The following is a 10,901-nucleotide window of genomic DNA, read 5'->3' as shown; positions in this document are numbered from 1 at the left end:
CAGGCCTGGCTAATTTTTGTATTTTTAGTAGATATGGGGTTTCACCATATTGGTCAGGCTGGTCTGGAACTCCAGACCTCGTGATCTGCCCGCCTCGGCCTCCCATAGTGCTGGGATTACAGGTGTAAGCCATCATGCCCAGTCAAGCTTTTTAAATTAGTATAATGAGTTAAAGAAGGAAATAAGCCTTTTTAGACATTTAGAATCCCTTTTGCTTGTGTTTTCAATCTTCTACACTTTACAAACAATACTTTTTTTTTTGAGACATAGTCTAGCTCTGTTGCCCAGGCTGGAGTGCGGTGGCATGATAGCTCACTGCAACCTCCAGTTCCTGGGTTCAAGTGATTCTCCTGCCTCAGCCTCCCAAGTAGCTGGGATTACATGTGCCTGCCGCCAGGCCCAGGTAATTTTTGCATTTTTAGTAGAGATAGGGTTTCACTGTGTTGGCCAGGCTGGTCTCGAACTCCTGACCTAGGGATCCACCTGCCTCAGCCTCCCAAAGTGCTGGGATTACAAGCATGAACCACTGCATCTGGCCTTAGACAAGACATTTGAGGTTCAGGGAGAATAACAGGATTGGCTAGGACATGCATAGATACGTCATTCTAAATATCATGCTCTTTCCACTCTACCACCACAAACTTTACAAGCTTTTTTTTTTTTTTGAGACAGGGTCTCACTCTGTCACTCAGGCTGGAGTACAGTGGCGCAATCTTGGCTCGATGCAACCTCCGCCTTCTGCGTTCAAGCAATTCTCGTGCCTCAGCCCCCTGAGTAGCTGAAATTACAGGCATCTGCCACCACAGCCAATTGATTTTTGTATTTTTGGTAGAGACAGTGTTTCGCCATGTTGGCCAGGCTGGTCTTGAGCTCGTGACCTCAAGTGATTTGCCTGCCTTGGCCTCCCAAAGTGCTGGGGTTACAAGCATTAGCCACAACGCCCAGTCTACAAGTCTTCTGTAATAGCAGAAACATCAGGAGAAAGCTGGCCCTTTTTGTTTGTAAGAGGGTATGAAGAGACACCTCTCTTAGTTTTTCCCAATGGAAAGAAGCTTTCTACTGTTTGATGAAATGTTAGGACTGGTCTGGCAACTTGCTTTGTTTGGCAGTAAGAGCCTAACAAAAGAATCTGAAGGTTTTGTTCCTTTATTAGAAGTCTGTCATTAGTTTTAGTTACCACATGGGCAGTCTGCAATCTCATGTACTCCTTTCAACTCTTGACCCTAATGACTTATCTGTATCCCTTGAGTAGCTGCACTTTCCTTCTTTTTCATGGTGACCTCTCTAACTGCCATACCCATCCTGCCTTTTAGATTGTTTTTTCTTCCTTTTAGAGTTTATCAGGATGTCAGCCTGCCAGTGATGTTTCAGGGACCATTGGAGAGAGTGAAATTAGATGGGAAAAACATCACAAATGCAAATACTGCAATTTAAAATTTTTTTCTCATATTTGTTGCACTGCCACTTCATTTGTGTTGTTTTAATTGAAAATCAAAATATAGCTCCTTTTGACAATGTTTTAATATTAATTACCTTTTAGGAATAGGAGGGGTAGATTACTCAGAGCTCTCTGACAGCTGATATTTGCTAATGTCAGGAAGAGGAAATCAGACTTTTTAATCTTCATTTTCTTTGTTTATCATACTAGAAAGTTTTGTTTCTTTCCAAGTTCACAGGCCTGCATGCCAACCTTTGAGGACAAAGGGTACATGCTTGCTTGTTTTTGATTTCACAGTGATATACCCTACAATGTCAGACCATAACATATGGGAAAGGTGGAAAGTCAAGGAAAACACTATGAACAGAAAACTTTTCTGTTAAATTATGTTCTTCTCCATTATAATCACACATCTAAATTAACACCGCAGTGAGCTAACACCAGCATCTAACATTTTCTCTATCTACCTAGCCCAGTTTGCTGGAGCTCTAAGAATAAAATCTTTATATATCAAAGTTAAGCTAATTTGATCTCTGCCTCTGAGAAAAAGGAAGATGCCTCAAGCATTGTCTTTGGTGGACATGTGGGAAACTTCATTAGAAATAATCTAATCTTAGCCGGCACTTTGGGAGGCCAAGGCAGGCAGATCACGAGGTCAGGAGATCAAGACCATCCTGGCTAACACAGTGAAACTCCGTCTCTACTAAAAAAATACAAAAAATCAGCTGGGCATGCTGGCGGGCGCCTGTAGTCCCAGCTACTTGGGAGGCTGAGGCAGAAGAATGGCGTGAACCCGGGAGGCAGAACTTGCAGTGAGCCGAGATCGTGCCACTGTATTCCAGCCTGGGCGACAGAGTGAGACTCTGTTTCAAAAATATATATAATAATAATAATTTAATATTGTGTCCCTAGGTCCTGTCCCTAGTGGCTGCCATAGAGTAGGAGCTCAATAAAATTTGTTAAATAAGTGACCAGCTATTCAAAAGATTTCCAGAAATAGAGGAACACAAACTTCTACAAGAAACAAAAGGCATGCTGGCATTAGATTGATCATCAGCTGCACTAAAAATGGTGGAATAATAGCTTGGAAGTTGAGGGAGAAAATGATTTTCATCTTGAGAAACTTCCACCCAGTCAAATTATGTGCGAGGACAAAATAAAGACATTGTTACACATGCAAAGACTCAGAAAGCTTACCTGCCAGACAACTTTTCTTGAGGAGTTATTAGAGCATATACTCCGTCAGTAAAATAGCAAAGTACCACGAGAAAGCCATGGGATTCAGGCAGCAGCAGATGTGACCTAGAATGTCAGTTTTGCGGGTGACTAAGCCACCAGTTCATATCTGAGCAAGAATGGGGGATCCGGGAAACAAAGGTATTTCATGGAACATACAGTTGGAAGAACTTGAAGATATACTTTGGGCAAAGAAAATGAAAATAAGAAAAGCACCTAGAAATTCTATTTTCTGAAAGACTCTACAAGAAAATCATAATACAAATATGAATTAAGTTTAACTGAGTCATCGATAGGCTTTGAAAAGAAAAATATTCCAAGAAAATAGAATCAGTAAGATGGCACAGATTTCTTTCAACAACAACAAAGTACTAGGCAAAGCAACAGCAACAACAAAGTAACCATGATTTTGAGAAACTGAGCAGCACAGAGTTGAGACATTGTGATTACACAGAGGCAAATCAATCACAGCATACTACTTGGCTCTGCTGTGGACCAACATTTTCATAATGTTAACTCTGCTTATTGGTTATTGTCTATTAGAACCAACTTATAGAAGACTTAGGCCAGGCGCAGTGGCTCACGCCTGTAATCCCAGCACATTGGGAGGCCGATGAGGGAGGATCACAAGGTCAAGAGATTGCGACCATCCTGGCCAACATGGTGAAACCCTGTCTTTATTAAAAATACAAAAATTAGCTGGGTGTGGTGGCACGTGCCTGTAGACCCAGCTACTTGGGAGGCTTGAGGCAGAAGAATCACTTGAATCTGGGAGGCGGAGGTTGCAATGAGCGGAGATCATGCCACTGCACTCCAGCGTGGCAAGAGTGAGACTCTGTCCAAAAAAAAAAAAAAAAAAGAAAAGAAAAGAAAGAAAAAGAAAAGGAATTATAGTTACTGAAGGGAATATAAATGTTATCAGTCATGGATATCTAGGAGAGTACAGCTTCGAAAAGTTTGGAGGTAGAGGGGTTTAAGGCTGCAGTGAGCTATGATTGCACCAGAGGTAATCCAGCCTGGGCAACAGAGGGAGGCCTCATTTCTGAAAAATAAGAAGTTTGGAGGTAGAAGCAGAGGTGGGGAGTTCAAGAGAAATAGGAGTTCACATCTCCTCCTATCACGAAATGGAGAGCCAAGAGGCACCATCTGTATTTAACAGAACTCAAAACAAAAGTTTAAGGATATTGAAGTTACTAAAGTGAACAATAGGACTAAAAATTGTAATGTAACTATCATATGCACCTTGTGTTTTAGGGAGGTGAATTAAGCTGACTTTTTAATCAGTCTTTGCAAGAGTCAATAATGTCACAAAATAGCAGCTTAATCCTATTCATACAGTTGAAGATCATCAGGAGAATTTAAAACCACAAAGGTTAAAGTGGTTGCCCTTTGGAAGTGGGACTGAGGCCGTGCAGATAAAAAGCAAGGAACAATTGCTTTTTGTTGTAGGGCTTCCTCTACTCTTAACCTTTTTTCCTCTTTTTTTTTTTTTACGTTGACAAAACAAAAACCAAACATAACAATCCTGGTGAGGGTCAGACATCATCTATTTTAATGCCTGGAAATATATTCGGTGAGTCACATTGTGGCTATTAGGGGGAGGATTTGCTCCTAGTGTTGTTGGATCTCCAACCTCCCCCACACCATTGTTTCCCTTTCTTGGGGATCTAGATGGTTCATGCCCACAGCTGCCCTGCCCTGCTGATGGTTCTCTGGTCATTCCAGCTGCGGCAGTCTCTCACTGCCTGCCTCTTCTCAGGATGCCACCTCTGCTGCCAGTGTGGTTGGGTGTGGTGCCCCCCGATCCTGCTGCTACTGCTGTTGCCAGTTTCTCCCTCAACTGTTGCCAAAACACATCACATGTCTTTTTATTATTATAAATTGATTGATAAAAGTTCAAATGTTTGAACTTAAAAGTTTACTATTTAGCTCATAATTATATAATTACTTGTAATTAAAATTTTGCTTTTTCTGAGTTTTATACCATAGAACCCCCTTAAAAATAATTTTTCCTTAAAAGTAAATTAATATATGCTCATTATAGAACATTTGAAAAACAAAATTTCTCCATTCCTGTTCATCAGCTTTGGGTACAAAAGGAAATTTCATTTGGTCAATATTAAATTAGATGGCTATATAGGCTGGGCACAGTGGTTGATGCCTATAATCCCAGCACGTTGGGAGGCCAAGGCGGGTGCATCACCTGAGGTCAGGAGTTAAAGAGCAACATGGCCAACATGGTGAAATCCTATGTCTACTAAAAATACAATTAGCCGGGTGTGGGGAGGCTGAGCTTGTAGTGAGCCAAGATCGCACCACTGCACTCCAGCCTGGGCAACAGAGCAAGACTCTGTCTCAAAAAACAAAACAAAACAAAACAAAACAAGACAAAATTGGCCGGGTGTGGTGGTGCGTGCCTGCAGTCTGAGCTGCAGTCTGACCTGGGAGGCAGAGGTTGCAGTGAGCTGAGATCGTGCCATTGCACTCCAGCTTGGGCAACAAGAGCAAAAACTCCATCTCAAAAAAAAAAAAAAAAAAAAAAACAAACAAAATCCCATTCATCTAAGCCAACATCATGTTTTTGAATTTATTGCAGAATTTTGCCATTTAGACCAAAACCCTATGGAGTATAATAATCAGCTCCAGAACAACATTCTGTTGAATAATAGACAATATCTTTGTTTCCTGACTGCTCTTTAATCTTGTTTTGGTCACCCACTAGTATGTAAGATCCATAACAAAACTGAATTCAAGGTATGATTTCAAACCGTACTCTGTTCTTCATGAGCATCTTTTAACTTCTTGTGGTTCTGAACACTTGTGGTTCTGAACACCAGTAAAAGTTACAATCAGGAAAGCTGATTCTCTAATAGAATAGAATCAGAGTTTATTTCTGCTCAGCTGAAGTTTTTCCTTTTGATACTACAAATTTTTTCTGCCCTACTATTTAATTATATGTAACTCTGACATAAACCATTACAGATTCATTTTAATCTTAATATCAAAACCTGACGAAGACAATTAAGAGGAAAAAAAACTCTGCAGGCTCTTCTGACTCATAAACATTTGGTAGAAAGTATGAACAAATGGAATCCCACAATATATATGAGGATAAAATCAAGACCAAATAAGTGTTCATTTTTTACTAATACATGTCTCACCTAATATTTCATTTTTTTGCTTTATACTTATGGCTATCTTTATCATTGATCTTGACTATAGTAGGCTCAATTATTGTTCATAGTTTGTAAGCTAAAAAATATTACACACATTATTTCTTGCTCTTTTAGGGATGTCCAAAAGAAGATATACTAGTCACACTGAATGACCTGATTAAAAATATTCCAGATGCCAAAAAGCTTGTTAAGTATTGGATATGTCTTGTACATATTGAACCAATCACAAGTCCTGTTGAAAATATTATTGCAATCTATGAGAAAGCCATTCTGGCAGGGGCTCAGGTAAGATAAACATTTACTGATCTTTACGATTACAGTGTAGTAGACAATTTGGAATTAATCTGGAACACATCACAACATAGCTTGAGAAAATTGTGGTCGTATATGTAGTAGGAATAAATGTTTAAAGGCCACAAGGATTGCTGTTTGTTGGCCTTTCTAAGTCTTTTATTCCTGTACTGGGAATAATCAGACTTTAGAAAGTGGGTATAAGCTGAAATGTATATTTAATGAAACTTTCTGCATGAAATGTCTTAGCATATTATTGTATGCATTTCCTGGTTGGAAATTTACTGGGAGACTGAATGTAATATTAAAATTTGTTTATTGAATATAAAGCAAAAGGGATGAAATTAGCTTTTTAAATGTTATTAAGCTCTCTTGGTTTTGTGAGAGAACTCTTTCACTTTAAGAGTAAACCCGAATGTACTCCTATATATACACTGTATAGATTGATCCTGTCTGCATACAGAAAATGGCAATAAACCAGTTTCTCTAACATTATTACCTCTATAGTGGCTTGATACTCCTTATCTCTTCCAGCCTATTGATACACAAAGCTTTGGGTATAGAATAAATCATTTCTTGAGTTTTTTGTTTGGTTGGGTTTTTTTGTTTTTGTTTTTATGGATAAATGTTCTTAAAATATATTTCCTTTTGACCAGGTTTCTCAGAAACACATTCTTGGAGATTGTTTACATAGATAATTTTTTTAAACTCCTTTTTTTAAGAACGGTCTATTCACCTTTGTCTCAACAAAATCAATAAATGCTATTTGACTTTTCACTTAAGTAAAAAATCAGATATTCAGCAGATAGTCTCTCAGCGACTATCATGTGTAAAACTCTTTCCAGAAGGGTAATTATATTTGACAGATGCTACCTGGAAGGGAGTGTTAGGCCACCACTACATTGTATCAGAAGGGACATTACTTAAGGCAACCAAGGACATTGTAGCAAGGATGGAAAGCTGGAGCCAAGGCTCACATAGAAAGTAATAATGTAAACAGAAAGATATAACACCAGAGGAGAAGCTGCTGGAAAACAAGAATCAAAATTAGCCAAGATGGCTGGGCACAGTAGTGGATACCTATAGTCCCAACTACTTGGGAGGCCAAGCTGGGAGGATTGCCTAAGCCCAGGAGTTTGAGTCCAGCCTGGGCAACATAGATCCCATCTCTTAAAATTAGTGGCCAGGCATGATGCTTCACAGCTGTAATCCCAGCACATTGGGAGGCTGAGGTGGGAGGATCGTTTGAGTCCAAGAGTTCAAGACCAGCCTGGGCAAGATGGTGAGACCCCATCTCTGCAAAAAAAAATTTTAAGTTTTTTTGGTGGTAGACAGTTGTGGTCACAGCTATACGGGAAGCTGAGGTTGGAGAATTGCTTGAGCTCTAGAGTTCAAGACCAGTGAGCCATGATTATGCCACTGCACTCCATCCTGAGTTGACAGAGCAACACCCCGTCTCAACAAAATAAAAAATAAAAAATAACCCAAGAAAACTGAAAGCAGGATAGCTGAGTAATTCAGGACTAAGTTCTGGAACTAAGAATGTGAATTACACCTTCTCTAATCTTCACTGTGTTGAATGGAACATAGTAAATGCTTATAATATCTGATAAATAATGGGTACTTAGTAAATTCGTGAATGAATATGTTAAGATGATCAACCTTAAGCTCTTCAGAGATACAGTTCATAGCATATGAAACAAAAATATAACCGTAGACTTAAATGTAAGAGAAAAGGAGCAAGGCTTAAGTAAAATCATGCGGGAAGTTTTTAAATGTGAAATTCTACGCTGGGCATGGTGGCTCACACCTGTAATCCCAGCGGTTTGGGAGGCCGAGGCAGGTGAATCATGAGGTCAGGAGTTCAAGGCCAGCCTGGCCAGCATGGTGAAACGCTGTCTCTACTAAAAATACAAAAAATTAGCTGGGCATGGTGGTATGCGCCCATAGTCCCAGCTACTCGAGAGGCTGAGGCAGGAGAATCACTTGAACCTGGGAGGCAGTGGTTGCAGTGAGCCAAGATTGCACCACTGCATTCCAGCCTGGTGATACAGGGAGACTGTCTCAAAAAAAAAAGAAAAGAAAGAAAAAGAAATTCTATCCTTCATTTTTAGTCTATAAATTGGAAAAGACAGCCATTTTTCTTTTTCTTTCTCTTTCTCTTTCTTTTTTTTTTTTTTTGAGACAGAGTCTCGCTCTGTCACCCAGGCTGGAGTGCAGTGGCATGATCTCAGTTCACTGCAAGCTCTGCCTCCTGGGTTCATGCCATCATTCTCCTGCCTCAGCCTCTTGAGTAGCTGGGACTACAGGCGCCCGCCACCACGGCTGGCTAATTTTTTTGTATTTTTAGTAGAGACGGGGTTTCACCTTTAGCCAGGATAGTCTCAATCTCTTGACCTCCTGATCCACCTGCCTCAGCCTCCAAAAGTGCTGGGATTACAGGTGTGAGCTGCCGTGCCCGGCCAAGACAGCTGTTTTTCAATCTTAATTATAAGTGGTCTGAGAAGCATGGTTTAAGAGCCACTCCCTTACTTTAAAATATAGTATGAAATTTTAATCACAGCTTGGATACCTAGTTAATGTCAGAGAAAATAAAACTTACATGGATCTGCTTTATTCACTAAAAAAATTAAGCCTATTGAAGAGATATGACACATAATTGTAGATATTCTAACAATGAAGGGTCAAGAAAAAGCTAATTTAGGTAAGTTTTAGTTCTTTTATTTCATTCAAGTGAACTGTAGTTTTTTGTTGCTGTTTTTTAACTTTTATTTTAAGATCAGGAGTACATGTGAAGGATGTGCAGGTTTGTTACAAAGGTAAATGTGTGTCATGGGGGGTTGTTTTACAGATTATTTCCTCTCCCAGGCATTAAGCCTAGTATCCATTATTTTTCCTGATCCTCTCCCTCCTCCACCCCCCCATGTGCCCCAGTGTGTGTGTTCTTGAGGTGTCCATGTGTTCTAATCACTTAACTCCCACATGCAGTATTTAGTTTTCCGTTCCTGTGTTAGTTTGCTAAGGATAATGGCTTCCAGCTCCATCCATGTTCCTGCAAAGCACATGATCTCGTTCCTTTTTATGGCTGCATAGTATTCCATGGTGTATGTGTACCACATATTCTTTATCCAGTCTATCATTGATGGGCATCTGGATTGATTCTGTGTCTTTGCTATTGTGAACAGTGCTGCAATAAACATATGCATCCATGTGTCTTTATAGTAGAATGATTTATAATCCCTTGGGTATATACCCAGTAATGGGATTAATAGATCAAAAGTATTTCTGTCTCTAGGTCTTTGAGGAATCGCCACACTGTCTTCCACAATGGTTGAACTAATTTACACTCCCACCACAATGTAAACACTTTCCTTTTTCTCTACAACCGTGCCAGCATCTGTTATTTTTTGGCCTTTTAAGGATAGCCATTCTGACTGGTGTGAGATGGTATTTCATTGTGAATTGTAGTTTTATTGTTTCTTTGCTGAATTAGTTTTTCTTTTATCTTTTTTAATTATTAAAATATGTAGGTTGTTTCTTTCCTCATACTTCTGTTGACCTACCTCTGAGATAAAGTGGCTTTATGTAGTATAAAGAATTTTTAATTAGGAGATCTGGCTCAATATTTAGATTTGTCACTGAATGTCTGTGAAAGTTGCATTGTCTGTCTAGGCTTTAATTGTCTGCCTTAAAAATGAGGCAGTTTGACTAGATATCTAGACTTTTCACCTGTTAAATTCTGTGATCTGTTGTGTTGGCTAGAAAAACTCATTCAGGAATTCTCTTTGCTGGGGATAGTAGATGGAGATAAGAGATTCATTAGTTGCCAGTCATAAAAACATTTTAAGATTCAGATAAAGTTTATGCCAGTTGATATGACTTTAGGCAAAAAATACCCTCTTATTTGTAAAATACAGATTTTTTTGGGACCATTGAATGAAATAATATTTATAAAGTATCATAGTTGATAACACATAGTAAATTCATTAAACTGTAGTCATTAATTAACTTTAGAGAAATGGTTTCCAATTATTTGCTATAACTGTATATTTTACAGTCAACAAATATTTGAGTGCATATTATATACCATCGCCTATGTATCTAGTTATTTTCTTTTTATTAATTTTAACAAGAGTCAAACAGTTTGAACTTTTTCTTTCTTTTTTTTTTTGAAAGAGTCTTGCTCTGTTGTCCAGGCTGGAATTCAGGGGCACAGTCTCAGCTCACTGCAACCTCCGCCTCCTGGGTTCAAGCAATTCTCCTGCCTCAGCCTCCTGAATAGCTGGGATTACAGGCATGCGCTACCACGCCCATCTAATTTTGTATTTTTAGTAGAGATGTGGTTTTGCCATGTTAGGCAGGCTGCTCTTGACCTCCTGACCTCAGGTGATCTGCCCCCCTGGCCTTCCAAAGTGCTGGGATGACAGGTGTGAGTCACCGTGCCCGGCCAACAGTTTGAACTTTTAAAGTCTCCTGATATATGATGCCAGATTGCTTTCCAGAACAGTATTAGTACCCTTTTAGTATGCAAAATTAATTTAAGATGTAGAGATCTAGGTTGAAGGGCTAAACCTTAAAAAAAAAAAATCAAAGAGCATACTAAAGTTCTAAATTAAGGCTGGGCTCAGTGGCTCACGCCTGTAATTCCAGCACTTTGGGAAGCCGAGGAGGGCGCATCACGAGGTCAGGAGATCGAGACCATCCTGGCCAACATGGTGAAACCCCATCTCTACTAAAAATACAAAAAATTAGCCGGGCGT

The 10,901-nt window shown here is 39.4% G+C and overlaps 1 pseudogene; it reads left to right on the top strand.

Moving 5' to 3' along the window:
- The first annotated feature begins 4,345 nt into the window (after positions 1-4,345).
- LOC105501463 overlaps positions 4,346-10,901 on the top strand; it is an 11,713-nt pseudogene continuing 5,157 nt past the window's right edge.

The sequence above is a fragment of the Colobus angolensis genome, unplaced genomic scaffold (assembly GCF_000951035.1).
Source record: "Colobus angolensis palliatus isolate OR3802 unplaced genomic scaffold, Cang.pa_1.0 Scaffold712, whole genome shotgun sequence".
Lineage (NCBI taxonomy): Eukaryota > Metazoa > Chordata > Mammalia > Primates > Cercopithecidae > Colobus > Colobus angolensis.
The sequence above is the reverse complement of the archived record's forward strand: the minus strand, read 5'-3'. Positions and strand labels throughout refer to the sequence as shown.